The following is a 16,714-nucleotide window of genomic DNA, read 5'->3' as shown; positions in this document are numbered from 1 at the left end:
AGTCGTGATAATTGGTATTTAGAAGGTCCTTTACTAATAAAGAAACAAGATTTTTTCCCGGAAAATTCACTTAATGGGGCGGGGGTGTGAAAGGAAGTGAAGAAAGTGAATTCTTTTTATGCGGTAACTTATATCTCAAAACTGAAGGTAACTGACGTAAACGTTGGTACTTGGAATCTCCTTTAAGCAAAAAGAAACACGCCTTCTTTCTTTAGGGGAGGTGAATCAACTTAACGGCAGTTGGGTGGAAAATGAGTTGAGACCAATTGATTTTACTGTTCATAATGTACTTGATTCTGATCATAAACCGATAATGTTTAATCTTTCCTGGGTTCGTTTTCAAGAGCCATCATTTCCTTTGGAGGACTTAAAGTTAGATTACAGTAAATTCTCCTGGCATTTGAAATAAACAATAGGAATGATATTGTTCGTGCAATTGTTCACCTCTATAATAAGGTCAATAATGCACGGAAGTATATCATTCGTATCGCCAGAGATTCTGCGCACTTGTCTACGCGCGACAATGGTGCTGGTCACATTGTCAGCAATGACAATGGCAGCAGATGTAATTTGCATTTGTTGCGGTGTCCAGAACACCAATAATAATAACCTAAATTCAACTAATATCACCCACCCTAATAATATGTTTCTCGACCGTCGTCAAAATGTGCGGACCGCGTTGGGAACGGGTCCTGACCGGGTAATGACTACGAATGCAGTCCGGCCGCGGCTTCAGTAGCGCCATGGCAACCAAGACGACACCACGCTGGATCTCCTCAAGGATTTGTCCATATTAAAAATGCTTGTAGGAAAATGTGGCAAAGATTTAGGGACCCAACTGACCGGGCGGAATACCTGGAGCTAGCCCGGGAAGTACGAAATAGATTGCTAAACAGAAAGATTCAAGGATGGGAGGAACTTTGCCGTCAGATCGCGAATTTTGGCGGATTGTATATAAAATGTTAAGCATTCAATTACAAATTTCAGTATAATACCGTAGCGAAGCACCGGTATCTTGCTAGTACAGAATATAAATGAAGCAGGTGTTTCGAGAAATAATTTATTTAACTAGTAACAGTCACATAGAGTGTTTAACTCCAAATTAATATCATTTTGAATAACAAGGACACCTACACGACATTAAAGAAATGCTTGTAACAGTAGTCTGTAGAAATAGGAAAAACTAAGAAGAGGCTGTTGATATTGATGAAATGGGGGACCCAAATCTGAGGTCAGAATTCGACAGAGCGTCGAAAGGCGTAAATAGGAAGAAGACACCTAGAATTGATGACACACCCTTAGAATTACTGAATGCCTTAGTATAAACCAGTAAAGCGAGATTATTCCTTTTAATGTGTAAGATATATGAGACAGGAAAAGTACCATCCGATTTTAGGCAGAATGTTGTTATATATATTCCTAAGAAAGTAGGTGCTGACATCTAAAGTATGAAAATACCGCACCATTAGTGTAGGATCTCATGCCTGCAAATGTTAAACATGTATTATTTAAAGAATAATGGAACGAAAAGTTGAAACTGAGATGGGAGATCAATTTGGTTTGAGAAGAAATGTAGGAACAGGAGAAGCAATCCTGACTTTACGTCTGATCTTAGAGTATCGAATTAAGGAAGACAAGCCTGTGTACATGGCGTTCGTAGATCTAGAAAAGACATTTGATAATGTTGATTGGACCAAATTATTTGAAATTCTGAAGGTGATTGGTATCAGATACCGAGAAAGAAAAATGATGTACGATCTGTACAAAAAATCGGTCTGCCGTGATAAGAATCTAGGCTATGAAAAAGAAGCAGCAATGCAGAAAAGAATGAGGCACGGCTTCAGTTTATCCACACTCCTTTTCAATTATTAATGCATAGAACAGGCAGTAAAGTAAATCAAAGGGGAATTTGGAAAATAAATCACAGTCTAAGGAGAGGAAATCAAAACTCTGAGATTTGCCGATGATATGGTTACTCACTCTGAGTCTACAGATCTGGAGAAATTTCTGAATGGTATGGACAGAGACTTGGAGCAGGAGTACACGACTAAAATAAATAAAAAACCGAAGTAACGGACTCTAGTCGAAAGGAGTCAGGTGATGCAGGAAATATTAGATTAGAAAATTAAGTCTTAAAGGAAGCAGGCGAATATCGTTACTTGGGTAGTGGAATAACTAATTATGACAGAAGTAAGGAGGACATAAAATGCAGACCAGCACAAGCAAGGAAGGCCTTTCTTAACCTCTAAATATCCAAGAATAAATTTAGACATCAAGGAAAAACATTGTTTTGTTTAATGGGTACCTAACAAAATATGTCAAATATGCAAAAATAATATTTTAGGTGGGGGCAAACGTTTTGCTATGGAGGCCTTAGATGGGTTCTGTGTGGGGAGATTTTGACATTAACTTCATCTTTCTGTTCAGTTTAATCTTAAGGGGCAAAAAACGACATAACTGCAAAAAATAGTATTTCTGGAAAATTTTGGAGCGGAGTTACTGTATAGCTTGTTGAGCGGGGCTTGCGGTTCCATCCGCATTTCAAACTTAGTGCCCGGGGTGGGCGGCGCGGCTCCCGATGGACGACTGTCTTTATTTTTCTTGTTTTCAATATTAGGAGGTTCGTTGTGTGGGTTACTGTCAGGGCCGGCGACAAGAGGGGGCAAAGGGGGAAAATGCCTATGGTCCCGAGCCCGCAGGGAGCCCGGGCCCACAAACTGAGTTAAAATAAAGATTTAAAGTTTAAATACATTTCAATGCCAATAAGAATACAAAAATACGAAGAAAATTGCACAAAGTTTGCACGAAAATGACAGCAAAGTGATTCCACAAATGAACCCAAACCCTTGGTACATTCTGGAGCATTTTTAAGCAAGTTTTGTTCAACAGTGGTGTTGACAACAAAGAAGGTTGAAATAAAAACTTTGGTGTACTTTTGGCGCGAAGTTGGTGCCGAAAGTGTCTGATTAATGTACTTCATTTCTGGTGTAACTACGGTGTAAAACGTCACACGCATACTCTGTTATAAGGTGGCGCGGTGTTGACTTGTGCGTTTAGTTGGAGGTTAGCTGTTGTTGTGAATCCAAGAAGAAGTCCTGGGAAGAGTTTGGTAATAAAAGGGAAAGTCTAGGTCAAGCAGCAGGGAAGCCTTTCCGAACAGTAAAGTAGAATCTTACGAAAGGATGAAAGAAAAAAAAAAGAGAAATGAACAGTGTTGCGGGTAAATCAGTTCAACTTTAATAGATTCCAGGGAATCACTGACAGTGGAAGGAATATTCTGAAAAATATTCTAAACACAAAAGGAAATCTTCCTGAAGATAATGACTCACAAGAAATATTTTTGACATGTCAAATGCTGTGTAATCTTTGTTTCCAAAAATATCTAAACCTTCCTTGAAACTCCAACAGTACGAATGATGATATTCAGTAAAGACGAGCCTCACGCCAACCTACGGAAGTCATACCATGGTGCGTGGGAAAGACATATTGTGAGAAACAAGTCCTACAGAGGAGTGATTAACAACCTGGATCTGCCGAAACTCTACGACCAATCTTCTGGACTGCAGCCTGCTAAGAAAAGAGACTTGGTAAACCTCATATAATACCCGGCAAACCCAGCACACCGCCGTTACTATGAGATCCTACTGGAGAACCGGACATCCACTTCTCAAGATCCAACCACAGAAGAAAATATTAAGATAGACAGTGATGACAATTCTAACAGTTGTGATGTTGATTAGAATGCACATTAAAACGGTTAGGTTTATTTTTTTTGAATGTTTGTAATATATCAATAAGTTTTGAGGACAATTCACTGTTTTAATAAACAATTCTGCAAAAAGCAGACACATCCAAACGTTTTTTAATGTTTTACTGCAATATATAGCTTTAAATCATATTTCGATGCTACGTACGGACAGAGTGGTGGTGGTGGTGATTATTGGTTTAAGAGGAAGTACAACTACGCAACCATCCTCTATATACCGTAACGTTAATCCGAGAAAAAAATGGAAGCGATCCGACACTTCGAAAAATGAAGGTATCGGCTGAAGAAAGACAAGGGACACGAAGGGCGTGAAAATGAAAGGCTCCCTTGGCCTCGAGTACTCTAATACTATCGGGGTCGGAAAAGAACAAGAATTGATCAAGGAGGTCGGATAGGATAAATGAAAGTGAGGAGCCTGGCAGAAGTGGAAGCAATGACAGGACCAAGCTGAGAGCCCTGTTGTCACCAACCCACGCTCCCAAGTTAAGGGCCACTGGGGCCTCTTTTAGTCGCCTTTTACGAGAGGCATGGGATACCGTGTACCGTGGGTGTTATTCTACCACCCCCACTCATAGGGGAAAACATACGGACAGAGACTTGTGAGACAGAGTTAGAAACTCATTTGCATGTGTTTCTATGCTCTACACAATAAGTTGAACTGGTTCTTGCAATTCCTGAAAAATGACGTGTTTTTGGACTTGTCAGGTTTTTGGAATCAACCCTGCAATTATTGGAATGGTCATTTAGTTGACTTGATTTTAAGATTGCTCAACTCAAAGTTGACTGTCAATGTCTGATGATTCATCAGAAGGTAATTCCGGATAGAATAAAAAAGAATCAAGCAAATCGGTCCAGTAGAACGGCTGGGCGGACTTGACAAAGCTGTTTTGGGAAACTAGTTGGTGCCAGCGGGTTCGCCTGCGTTAGATGTTTTTAAACCGTTTAATCAAATGCAAAATAAAAACTATATTTATTAACATACATCGTTTTAGTTTTTAATATTGGTCGTTTTCTATTAATACACTGACTGACAGAGCAAATGCAACACCAAGGAGGGGTGGTTCGAAAGGGATGAAAGTTGGGGAAAAAACAGAGTCGGCACGGAAGAATAATTGATGTTTATTTCAAACCGATATGCAGGTTACACAATGCGCACGGCATCGACTCAGTAGGATGTAGGACCACCGCGAGCGGCGATGCACGCAGAAACACGTCGAGGTACAGAGTCAATAAGAGTGCGGATGGTGTACTGAGGGATGGTTCTCCATTCTCTGTCAACCATTTGCCACAGTTGGTCGTCCGTACGAGGCTGGGGCAGAGTTTGCAAACGGCGTCCAATGAGATCCCACACGTGTTCGATTGGTGAGAAATCCGGAGAGTACGCTGGCCACGGAAGCATCTGTACACCTCGTAGAGCCTGTTGGGAGATGCGAGCAGTGTGTGGGCGGGCATTATCCTGCTGAAACAGAGCATTGGGCAGCCCCTGAAGGTACGGGAGTGCCACCGGCCGCAGCACATGCTGCACGTAGCGGTGGGCATTTAACTTGCCTTGAATACGCACTAGAGGTGACGTGGAATCATACGCAATAGCGCCCCAAACCATGATGCCGCGTTGTCTAGCGGTAGGGCGCTCCACAGTTACTGCCGGATTTGACCTTTCTCCACGCCGACGCCACACTCGTCTGCGGTGACTATCACTGACAGAACAGAAGCGTGACTCATCGGAGAACACGACGTTCCGCCAATCCCTCATCCAAGTCGCTCTAGCCCGGCACCATGCCAGGCGTGCACGTCTATGCTGTGGAGTCAATGGTAGTCTTCTGAGCGGACACCGGGAGTGCAGGCCTCCTTCAACCAATCGACGGGAAATTGTTCTGGTCGATATTGGAACAGCCAGGGTGTCTTGTGTCTTGCACATGCTGAAGAATGGCGGTTGACGTGGCGTGCGGGGCTGCCACCGCTTGGCGGCGGATGCGCCGAATCTCGCGTGCTGACGTCACTCGGGCTGCGCCTGGACCCCTCGCACGTGCCACATGTCCCTGCGCCAACCATCTTCGCCACAGGCGCTGCACCGTGGACACATCCCTATGGGTATCGGCTGCGATTTGACGAAGCGACCAACCTGCCCTTCTCAGCCCGATCACCATACCCCTCGTAAAGTCGTCTGTCTGCTGGAAATGCCTCCGTTGACGGCGGCCTGGCATTCTTAGCTATACACGTGTCCTGTGGCACACGACAACACGTTCTACAATGACTGTCGGCTGAGAAATCACGCTACGAAGTGGGCCATTCGCCAACGCCGTGTCCCATTTATCGTTCGCGACGTGCGCAGCACAGCGGCGCATTTCACATCATGAGCATACCTCAGTGAGGTCAGTCTACCCTGCAATTGGCATAAAGTTCTGACCACTCCTTTTTGGTGTTGCATTTGCTCTGTCAGTCAGTGTATTTCACGTCCTTTCCGTCTCCGCCCGTAGGGGTGTCTTAACCTACAGTTTTCTTTCCCAAACAGTAAGTCTTATGAGTATCATGTTTGGTTGAGACCTATGCTGGAACATGCACACGTACATCCATGATCTCGGTCATTTTGAACATTCCTTTCACACATTCTAACCCCCACCCCGATCAGGAATGAACTTTGGCTCAAACGACATCCAGAGTGTCACAGTTCATCTCAGCTACCCCAAGGACTACGAATTCGTCACTAATATCGGTCATTTTTCAGAATTTTACATTTCAACCCTTCGTTTAGCGGTGCTGGGGGTTTCTTCCCACTACAGTCATTTTTCCAGATGGTAAGTTATATGTGTATCTAGTTTGGTTGAGAGCTATGCTGAAAAATACGCACACATTCACCCGTATTCTTTGTCATTTTTGACATTTTCTTTCTTCACTCCTTCTCTCCCCTATGCCATGGGGACTGAACTTGGACATTTCACTTTTATATGCCGTTTATAGAAGAATAAGAAGAAAAAAAGAAGAAGATACGTTTTAAGAAACACCACATAATTTTTACATACTGTTGGTTAGGCAACCCGCTGATCATACTTGTCATGTGGTTTACTTACCTTCCCCTATTTTCCTTTTTTAACCCTTCTCAGCGCCTATGCCTAACTAAGCATCAGATTTCGTTCAAACTACTTGCTAAACCCTCCCAGGGGTAATAAGAAAAAATTGTGAAATTTTCAGCGAAATCGGTCCAGTAGTTTCTGAGTCCATTCGAAACATACATACAAACTAACATTCATTTTCATATATAAATTACTTAAAATGTTCTACATGAAACAATATGAAATTGTACGGCCTGTTTACTCGTCATCAAGACAACTATAGCATTGTTCCGCCTGCCAGCGCTGAGAATAAAATAATACGCCAATACAGTAACGCTTTGTTTCTGTTTTCACATACTATGAGTTCAGCTGTTTTTCTAAAATTAAATTAAATTTCCTTTCTCTGAAACAGAAGCTACACTTTCTGAAATTGAGATTACTTTTCCGAAATGAAAATTACTTTTTCTGAAATTAAACTTACTTTTTCTGAAATTGAGGTTGAATACCACTAGTTTAATAGAGCAGGCGCGAATCACCAATATTTATTGAAGTCGCCGTAAGAGTGCAGTCATGGACGCACGATCTTCGCTGTCAGTGTGGGTGTTGAATTGTATTATTGATGCATGTATGTGCGTGGAAAGCTGCGTTATTTCGTACAAGGGGTAAATGTGCCTGTTCAATTCCTTTTTTAGATGACAATCTCGCACCTACCGTGCTTCACTCAGCCTTATCGTCTGTAAATAATTTTACGAAATGTACCATGTCAGTATCTGTTGGCAGTTCCAGATTCACTTGCGTGTATGCTGCGTAGCTATTATCGTAAAATAGTATATAATTCAGACATCCATAGTCCCTTACATTTGTAGAGCAGACAGTTTTTCGGTTCTGAACACCAAGATTTAATCTCTATGTGATGTAAACATTACGGTAGGCAGTTAGAAGTCTCTGTGGTTTCAGATCTAGAAGACCAAAAATTTCAAATAAAAAATTGAGTGTTCCGGGCACTGAAAACAACAGAGCGTTACGCATAAGCAAAGACAGCATCTTGTTCAGAATTCCGAGTTCAGCACCGAGCCCCGAGGTTGCTCTCCAACGTTACGCTCCTATGAGTAAAGCATGCACATTAGTCTTTACGTCACTTCCCTAGTCCCGTTAGAACAATGTATAGTCGTCATCTTGTTCGGAATTGCAAGTTCGTCTCCGAGTCCCTGCGGTCACCTTCACACGTTACGCCCATATGAGTAAAGCATACATATTAAGCCTTACACCATCTTCCTAGTTTCATTAGTATATGTGTAGCCGTCATCTTGTTCAGAATTCCAAATCAGCTCCGAATCCCTGAGGTCGCCTTCCAACGTTATTTTGATATATGCAACTCATACATATTAAAACTTATACCACCTCCTTAGTCCATTAGTACGGTGTGTAGCCATCATCTTGTTAAGAATTCTAAGCTCAGCTCCGAGACCCTGAGGTCACCTCCAAAGATATGCCCCTATGAGTAAAGCAAACGTATTAGGCCTTACACCATCTCCCTGGTGCCATTAGAACAATGTATAGTTACCATTTTGTTCAAACGCAGTAGGTCAGCCCCGAGGTCCTGAGGTAGCTCTCTAGACTTCCACCTGTAAGAACAGTGTATACCAGCCATCTTGCCTAATAACTCTTGTGTCAGTTCCCGAAAGTTAAGCTAATAAGTCCTAAGTTACAAATTGTGAGCCCTTGAGGTCGCTTAGTTACGTTAAGCCTGGGACCGAATCCAAGCCTGTAAGGCTAAGCTTGCACTCTTATGCGAATAGCCCGGGTATAGAACTTGTAGTGTATTAGGTTAAGCTTGCACTCTTGGGCATCGGACTGGGATCTGTAACGTTAACGCTCTTCCGAGCGTGTGAGTTTAAACCTGCACACGTCGCCAGCCACCAACATTTCAAATCACTCACCAAGTGACGTCATGTAGGGTTAAGTATGCACTCTTAGGCTAAAGCCACACAGAAAGGAGGTTTAAGTTTGGTGCAGTAACAAGCAGGAAAGCAGCGTTGAGCTGCGCTGGTACGTTGGTCAGACAAAAAGCAGTATTGCAACAGCAATTATAGACAGCATGCCGCCAGTGCTATCACGATTTGCGAGATCATTATTGTTAAGCGAGGTTTCTCCAGTGTGGGTTGATCTGACTGTCAGTCAGAGACAGTGGATTAATGAAATTATTTTACGACGGAAGGAACACGGCGAATTTGTTAAGTTGTATAAAGAATTATGCAACTGCAATGAACGATATTTTTAATACTTGTCTGTAGAGACATTTCATAAATTAGTACATAAACTGACGCCCAGGTTGCAGGCAATTAAACTAAATTACAGCAAAAGCATCACAGCAGAGGAGAGGCTTGTTGTTACATTGAGTTAAGTAAAATACCACTAGTTTTATTGTATTGCCTTTGAAATAATGTTTTATTGATCAATTGAAAGAAGCACAATTTCGTATAAAGTAAGAAAATACAGCATATTTTCGTATAAAGGTAGGAAATAGATATATTAAATCATTTATGCATGGAAATTCGTATAAGGTAAGGAAACAAAACATTGAACCATTAATAGACGAAACCAAGATGTGCACTGTGTGGTCGAACACAGTGCTGCTGCAGGTCTGTGTTTAAACACGCATAAGACCAAAGTAATGATAATAAGCACACATGTCATTCAACCAATTAACTTGGCAATAGCTGGCACATCACTGGAACAAGTCCAACGCTTTAAGTATCTTGGCAGCGTACTTGATCACAGTTGGAACAATGGTGTTGAAATAAGGTCCCGGATTGAACAGGCAAGGACTGCATGCAAGAGAATGAGCAATATTCTCTGTATCAGGGACTTTAAGATCAATCTCCGTCTCCATTTACTTCGGTGTTATGTACTTTGTCTTATTTTAAGGTGGCGAGACTTGGACCCTAAAAGGGAACACCACCAAAACACTTCGATTCTTTGAGATGTAGTGCTACCGACGCTTGCTGAGAATATCATGGGTTGACAGAATATGTAACACTAAAGTACTCCAACACCTGAACAAATAGCTAGAGGCCGTGCACAACATCAAAAAGGAGAAATTTGAGTAATTTGGCCATATATTTCGAAATGATAAAGACCCCTTCAGGTTATCTTACAAGGTAGAATTGAAGGAAGAAGAAGTAGGGGAAGGAGGAGAAAATCTTGGCTACGGAATCTACGAGAATCTACCAGATCGCCCTGATGACAGCTGACATTCAGTGAGTGTATGGTGCAAGAAGAAGAAGAAGAAGAAGAAGAAGAAGAAGAAGAAGAAGAAGAAGACCACAAGAAAATAACGATCACATCACTAGAGAAATTATTGCATTTTTTAATTAACTGAAATATACACAGTTTCATATAAAGGTAGAAAATGCATTATTATCGTCCAGTGTTCATAATATCATTAACAACATTAGCTGGGTAAAGTTCCTGTCTTTAAAATATTTGTGAGATACATCCCACAGTACTGGTCGTTTAAAAACTGATGAAATCAATTCGTCTGTTCCAAAATACATGGTGATCTCTGGACAACACGCTTACTGCTGAGCAGCAAAAAACAAACTGATCTGACTTCTCACGCCTGGAGGGCGATGCGCCAGGGAGCTGCGCAATAGGCTACAGCTCGGCAAGGAAATTCGCTCTACGACCGGTAGAGTGTAGTAACAGACAGGGGCTTACTGTCGCAACATAACATCAGGTAGCCGCATGTAATTAAGTTTCAAATGAGTACCAACATATCCTCATACGTAGGAGAAGGAAGCAGTTCATGATTTTAAATTGCTTTAAAGATGAAGTCCACATCTCTCAGGGAGATACCACAAATTAATTTCTACGGAGATAAGCTCCAATCCGGAAATGTCAAACATGGAGACTATTTTATTAGTTCTGTCTCATCCTTCTCATATTGCCTACTAGCTGTTACCCGCGGCTTTGCTCGCGAGGATTTAGTAAGTTGATAAAAATGAATTGTTCCTCGGTACTGCACTAAGACATTATCTGAAAATCCCTAAAGTATTAAAACTCAACCGAAAAATTACATTTCATTTACCCCAGAACCTGTTTGAAAACCACATTTGTGGCATTGGCTTTTCGGGCTAAGATGACCAGGCTACTGGCAGAGCTAAATCTGAAACATGCGACATAGAACTCTACATGTGAGACATAGTCCTCTTTTTAGTCGAAAAGAAGAAAAAGCTTCTTCATTTCTAAAGGAGATTCCAAATACCAATTTTCACGTCTGTAAAATCTTAGTTTTTTAAAGATATAAGTATCCTCTTAAAGAGAATTCACCTCCGTCTTGACTTATTTTCGATCTCCAGCTTAAGGTGATTTTCCGAAAACAAAATGTACGTGTTTCTTTATTTTTAAAGGGATTACAAATACCAATTTTCACGTCTGTAATATGTTAAGTTTATGAGATATGCTGTAGATATACTCATTTTTAAAACTGCCCCACTCCTTGGCTGATGAGTGATCAGCATTGAGGCCTTCGGTTCACAGGGTTCAGGGTTCGATTCCGGGCTGGGTCGGGGATTTTAATCGCGTGTGATTAATTCATCTGGCTCGGGGACAGGTTGTTTGTGTTTGTCCTAGCACTCTCCTCTTCATATTCACTCAACACACCACATTACCAACCACAATAGGAACACGCAATAGTAATTATATCCCTACACACGGGGTTGGCGTTAGCAAGGGCATCCAGCCCCAAAACAGGGTCAAATCCACATGCGCGACACAGTTTGCACCCGCATCCCCACGCGTGTGGGAAAAGCGGTAGAAGAAGAAGATACTCATTTTCAAAATTCACCCGCTTTTTTATTATTTGAAGAGGTCGGGGCAAAAGAGTGCCAAGCAACGTTTTCTTAATTTTAAGGGAGAGCAGTTAGAAAGTTTGTTCAAATCGTGAAATCGTACCATTCACGGGAATGATGTATTAATAGTTTGGAAAGGTTCAGTAATATTCATTGTATGTGATTTGCAGGCATAAGTTATATACTTTTGGGCTGCTATTTGCAGGGTCAAAAGTCAATACTTTTAACACCATGTCACAGAATACTGTGGCTTGGCACTTTATTGCCCCAATGGGAGTGACACTTATCTTAGGAATATTATTTTACGATAAATAAACAATGTCTGATATTTCAACTATTTTAATCAGAAATGAAAACTAACACCAATCTTCAGTTAAAATAACATTTCCACCAATAATATTTAAATTGGTAGAAGTGGAAATCGGGGTGGAACTGGCAACTGAAAAGAAATTAAAATAAATCAACATAAATCCGACACGGAAAAATGTCTGTTTGTGTCTTTTCACTATTCTTTTCAAAATATGGAATTTATTAACTTATAACTGCACATGCATAACATTAAAACTAACAGATCAGCTGCTCCTTTCCTACACTTCTTCAACTTCATTAGTGTCTTCAGGGTCAGGAATCAAGCTGAGATAAAGCTGGTGATGGACAGGTGGGACATAGTCCAGGAATTTCAACACATCTTGCAGTTTGTTTTTATTTACTTTTCGCACAGTACTGTACTTTTGTTTCAAGATCAACGTTGTGGTGTTGCCTCTTTTTCGCACGTTACAGTCTTCAAAATAAATATTCACTCTTATTTTTAGTTTGATAAACTATGCATTACTTGCTTCAAATTTGAAACAAATTACGTCTGTGAATATTAAATTCCATGCCACTTTCACATGTTTTTTGTACTGGTGTTCAGGAGTCCAACTTTTAGTGCCGCCAGGTCATAAAAGTCATTTTGTTTCATGTCTGTTACACTAAACTTCTTCTTTCTCCTACATTCTTGAATGATAGGTTTCCAGTCGGCAGGGTCGTACACATGCGGTTGATTTCGTTGGTACTTCTCAAGTTTGGCAAAGTCTATATCTGATGGCAAGAACGTCTGGCCAGATGTTAAAAACCAGTGTTCGATCCCATTAAATCGTATAGTATGAATTAAATAAGACCAGAGTGCCATTATATTCCAGTTTTTATTCTGGCCCCCGCAGTTATCAGAAAAAATCACAAGCTTTTTAGCATCGACGGCGTTTGTTCTCAGATACTTCAAAATTGCACTACTTATTTCATCACTGCCTCTTCCTGCAATGCTCTCATCCCACAAAAACATGCACCCTAAGTCTTTACCATACTCATGTATTCCCAAATTGTATGTCCACAATTTCCGTAGATAAAATGTTAGTGAACAGGTGAGTTTAGGCGTTGGTAAGGTCTGCTGTAAATCGACAGATGTTACATGAACTGAAGAATTTTCTTTTCCTAACTGACAGTATTCAGCCATCTTTGCTCTCAGTGCATCTGCAGATCGTAGGCGGAATTCTTTCTCAATTTTGGAAGACTTTTCCTCTTCCTCGGTAACATGATTTATTTTCACTTGTAGGGAGTCGCACGTCTGACAGGTATCTGAGGGAGGGAGATTGAAGCCAATATTGTACTCTTCACTGAAAATTTGTCTATATTTATCTTCTGACAGCTGGGGCGTTTTTTCAGCAGCAAATTGCAACTATAAGTCATGCAATTGTTTAATGTTCATATTATTTCCTAAGTAGATTCTACTGGGGTTTTCGATTCGACTGTAATGTGATTGATACTTCGGAAACCTCTTAATGTGCTGGTGAACTAGTGCTACAGCTTCATCTGAAGTACGTTTAGGCCTGTTGTTACGTTTTCCTCTTTTATCTGCTGGAGGTGTTCTTTTTATTATATTGTTTAATCTTCTTGGGTGGTTCTGCAGACCATGAATACTCACGAATGACTTCTTGCAGACTCGCCGGGTTATACCATCGGTTTTCACTCGGTAAACAAAGATACTTTGTTTGTAGCTTGGTTCTCCTTCAGGTGCCCTGTATCTCTGTTTTACAGGAATAGCTTCAATGCATCCAAATAAATAAGCATTTTGCTTATCAAAATCAGCGAGAACCCAAAACCCATTATATACTGACAATATCTGTTGTTCTTCAAGTTCAAAACATCTCAGGGGACAGCGACATAGCTCTCCAACTTTTGCTCCTGGAACAACTTTTCCGGTCTTACGCGCTACATATTCTCTTCCTTCGTTTCGCTTCTTCTTATTCATCTGTATCTTCTTAATACGTCTGTTTCTCTTCCTAGAATTCAGACCTTTCTCAGGCAAATGTAACGGTGACCTTGAATGATCCAGGATATCCTAAACAGTGCAAAACACCAAGTCTTAGTACGAGAAATACCCATGTTGTATCCTCTGTTATGTAACTAATAACGATTACTTTAACAAGAGTGCTGCAAAATTATGCACTAGTTTTTCTGTTAATTCGTATAAACCTCTGGTTGCAAGTGACAATATAACCTTTCTTGAGAAAAATGATGACTGATAGAAACAGATTTAAAATTGAAACAATATAGTGCCAAGCCACACAATGCATATTTGCGAATGTTGGTCAACAAAGGCCTTAAACTAACCAGAATAAACTTTGAACTGAAAAAGCCACTTGCTATAGATCGAAGAGTGTGTTATAATGGTTCCTAAAACATAACCTAATGACTTAATAAGTTACATAATCCCAGCAACAATAGCGGAAACTTTTGTTATGGCCAATATAATGCCAAGCAACACTTAACTCACTTCCACTTTCAGAGGAAATTTCACATGCTATGTGAGGAAGATAGTCAGGGTTTACATCAGGGTCACTCAGATATTCTTCAGAATCACTCGATAACACAAGCTTCCTCTTACAATCCATGGTAATCTGGGTCTCTTGGGCTTGGCACTGTTTTGCTCCGAGTGTTTCTAAGAACTGTTGGGGGCAAACAAGATGAAAGTCACATCTAGTGCCATCTGAATGTGTTTCTATGCAAGTTTCCAGTATTTACTGATAGCTTATCATAATCGTCAACAGATGGGCACCGACAGCTCAGTTTTGCCAAAAATGTTGCTTGGCACTTCACCAAAAAAGTGTTTTCATTTATTTTTAAAGGAGATTCCAAGTACCAGTTTTAACGTGTGTAACATCTTCAGTTTCTGAGATATATGTATCCTAATATAAAGAATTCAACTCCTTTCTCACTTATTTTCATCACTACTCCCCCCCCTCCTCCGCTTAAGTGGATTTTCTGGAAACAAACATTTGTGTTCTCTTATTTTTAAAGGAGATTCCAAATACCAATTTTTTCATGTCTGTAACGTGTTAGGTTTTTGTGATATATTGTAGATAATATCGCTGCTGTAAGAATACTGGAACTGACGTTGCCATGGTTACGGCACTTCATTTTTTATGCGATTCCTAGAGCAGGGGTAGTGTGGTGCCAATATCTCCAAAACGGTTGGTTTTAGGGCCTTAACACATGGTTTTCGGGCCCGTAGGGCTTACCGAGTTTTGTTCTTTGCGTCAAGGGGCTTAAAATGAGCTTTGTCTCATCCTTGTACCACAAATTCTATTTCGTCTATATTAGCCTATTATTTTTATATCTCCCCCGTCGCACAGTGCGTAATTTCAGGAATCTAGCCGGCCAAAAATCGTATCTCAGAAACTAATGGACCGATTTACATAAAACTTAGTATGTAACTGCTATTATTGGAGATAATTAAGTGTGTGGTCAATCAAGTACAAAGAACAAATTACTACGCCAGGAATAGAATTAGTAATCTTTGTAATTTTAATCACTTTTCGCTATAGCCTCTAAGAAATAAAATAAGTGTTAATGGTGGGACACGCTGTTTAGAATGTTTAAAAACATATGCAGAAATACATGTACTTGCCAAACACTTTAGTCATTAGATGCAGTTTCATCAGAATCGCTATCGTCACTGTCATTATCTCCTTCGGCAGAACCAGATAGAGGAGGCTCAGAAGTTGAGCACTTCTTGTGAAAGCGGAATCAACTACCTCCTCCTTGATTTCCCTAAGCAGGTAATATAAGGGTCCGATGATATAAACAGCCCATGGAAAAAGTCAGTATTTGTGTCTTTCTGGAAGGTTTCCTATTATCTTTATTCCTAGTCTCCTGGGCTTCCTCGGAGAGTTGTCCAATAGGTATAAAACAGTGCCTAATGACCTCCTCTCCACGAACCAAGAGTTTGTGCAAAGTTACAGACATGTAGTACGATTTGTATTTTTGTAAGTACAATTGTATAGTTTCCTTTGCGTACGTGTCAAATGTCACTTTATCAATGGCGTATCCACACGAACGAGTTTCTACGATGGCTCGTAGATGGTTTATTAAATTTATATCTACTTCAGTAATATCTGCAGAAGTGGAAGCCTCTTTGAAGGATCTTCTAGCGGTTTCCATCATTGGTATTGCCAGCACTTTGCTTCGGATATTAACCAATAGACGCGTTTCCTCCCTGAACTTCTGTAGTGAAGTCATCTACAGTATTTATTTATTGCGTGTGTATTTTAGGCTTTAAATCAGTGCGTAAATGTATTGTGTTGAATGAGAGTTATGCTATAAGACTACGTGTGTGCATTAATACTGTGATCTTTTGTAGTCATCTACAGTATTTATTTATTGCGTCAGTTTTCTAGCATTTTATTGTCTGGATAAATTTACTAAATGCAATTAAATACATCCCTCGCCTCTCGAGCCCATAAAAATATTTGTCTATTTTCTCCGCAATTTGCCTTGTATTTCAGTGCTGAGGTTTCTTATGTGCCGTAGTTTACCTCTGATTCTGTACAAACCAAATGCGGCCCCTGTAAACCCCACGTCCCCTTAGTTCATAAAAGTAATTTGTAGCTTAGTTTCTTCAGCCTTTTGTCTTGAACTTACATACATTTCACAAATTTGTGTGCCGCCGTTTTCCCGTGATGGCGTTGAGCGGAGCCGTTCGATATGGCAACCCTGTTGTCATAAGG

The sequence above is a fragment of the Anabrus simplex genome, chromosome 1, assembly GCF_040414725.1.
Source record: "Anabrus simplex isolate iqAnaSimp1 chromosome 1, ASM4041472v1, whole genome shotgun sequence".
Taxonomy (NCBI): domain Eukaryota; kingdom Metazoa; phylum Arthropoda; class Insecta; order Orthoptera; family Tettigoniidae; genus Anabrus; species Anabrus simplex.
The sequence above is the reverse complement of the archived record's forward strand: the minus strand, read 5'-3'. Positions refer to the sequence as shown.